We start from the raw sequence: 2,237 nt of genomic DNA on the forward strand, positions 1-2,237 counted from the left end.
ATATATATATATATATATATATATAAATATATATATGTGAGTGTATGTCAAATTTAAAAAAAACTTAGGGAATAATAATTATTCCAGGTTATCAGGATATTTACTATTTTACACTTTACTAATGCAAAGCAAACAGTATCAAATATAATATTATTACAAATTTGGGATTTTACCAATAAGACCACAACTTCAATTTCAGGACAACCTTATTTTCTGGTTATATCCAAAATACTAATCTAATAATATAATCATTTTAATGCCTACTATATCGTACAATAAAATAAAGTACGTTAGAATTAATTAAAAATTATATAAACACATTAAAAAAAAATATATATATACCTTACTAAGGTATATATTCTTTTTTAATGTGTTTATATAATTTTTAATTAATTCTAATGTACTTTATTTTATTGTACGATATAATAGGCATTAAAATGATTATATTATTAGATTAGTATTTTGGATATAACCAGAAAATAAGATTGTCCTGAAATTGAAGTTGTGGTCTTATTGGTAAAATCCCAAATTTGTAATAATCTATCTATCTATCTATCTATCTATCTATCTATCTATCTATCTATCTATCTATCTATCTATCTATCTATCTATCTATACATACATACACACACATTTAGTGTACATACACATCCATACATGTCCGTCATCTCTTTCTTCCTGCATATGTATACATACGTACACATTCGTACACACACACACACACACACACACACACACACACACACACACACACACACAAACAGAGAAACAACCTCACACATACACACACACACACAGAGGAACTCATATACACATTCCTATGTATGTATGCATGTATGTAAGTATGTACGTGTGTATGTATGTATCGAAACAACAAGAACAACGATAATATCAACAGAACAATCAATCAGTACGGTTCCGACGTCTTCGTCTCTTTCAAAACGAGGCAACGTTGATTTCCAAATGCGACGTCCAGGAGCTCTCCAAGCAACTCGAAGCAACAATTGCTTCTCTCAACCTGTCAACAGAACGCCCGAGTCAATTATCGAACATGGCATTGGTGTATGGGCAGCCATCTCTTCTGTAGTCTCTCGTCTTATTATGTTAGTGTCAGTCTTAAGAATAGAGGAAATGGAAAAAAAAATTAAATGTGTTATAATAAACGAAAAAAGAGAAGAAAAATTACAACAGCACTCACCAGTCAGCTGTACGGGAAAAACGAAAGGTTCTTTTGATCGATTCATCTTATTTAATGACAAACTGCAGCAGCAGCAATATTAGCAGCAAGAACAGCAATCATTTTTAGCATCAATATGAACAACAAGAGCAATGATATATCAATACATACATACATACATACATACATACATACATGCATACATGCATACATACATATATACATACATACACAAACACATACACACACATACATATATATTCATACATATATATGTACTGTTGTATGTATATATATATATATATATATATATATATATATATATATATATATATATATATGTATACATACATACATGTATGTATACGTATGCGTGTATGAATGTGTGTGCATGTATATACACACACACACACACACACACACACACACACACACACACACACACACACATATATATATATATATATATACACGTAGTATATTGCACGAACTATGTATATGGAAAATTATGCCAAAGCAATCAGTACTTACAATTGGTCTTTTGTGTAAGAGAAAGCAGCTTCTTCGCTACAACAACAACAACAACAACAACAACAACTACTACTACTACTACTACTACTACTACTACTACTACTACTACTACTACTACGATGACAAGCATAACAATGAGCCAAATTATAACGATGATGTTGATGATGACAGATAAAATGGTAATGACGAATGATGTTTATGATGATGACGATAATGATGACGATGACGATAATGTTGATGATTAATATGATTATGATGACGAAAGTGATGATGAGGAAAATGATGATGATGTAGGAAATGAGGATGACGACGCCGACGACTAAAATAATGGTGATGATGATGATGATGGTGATGGTAATGAAGATAATCATGATGATGATGATGACAATGACGACGACGACGATGATGATGTTGATGATGATGATGATGATGATGATGATGATGATGATGATGATGATGATGACAACCGATGACGTGGATGGTGTCGACTTTCGAAAATAAAATTGTAGTGCAATAGCATAAAACGTGC

The sequence above is a fragment of the Octopus bimaculoides genome, chromosome 8 (genome assembly GCF_001194135.2).
Source record: "Octopus bimaculoides isolate UCB-OBI-ISO-001 chromosome 8, ASM119413v2, whole genome shotgun sequence".
NCBI classification, from domain to species: domain Eukaryota; kingdom Metazoa; phylum Mollusca; class Cephalopoda; order Octopoda; family Octopodidae; genus Octopus; species Octopus bimaculoides.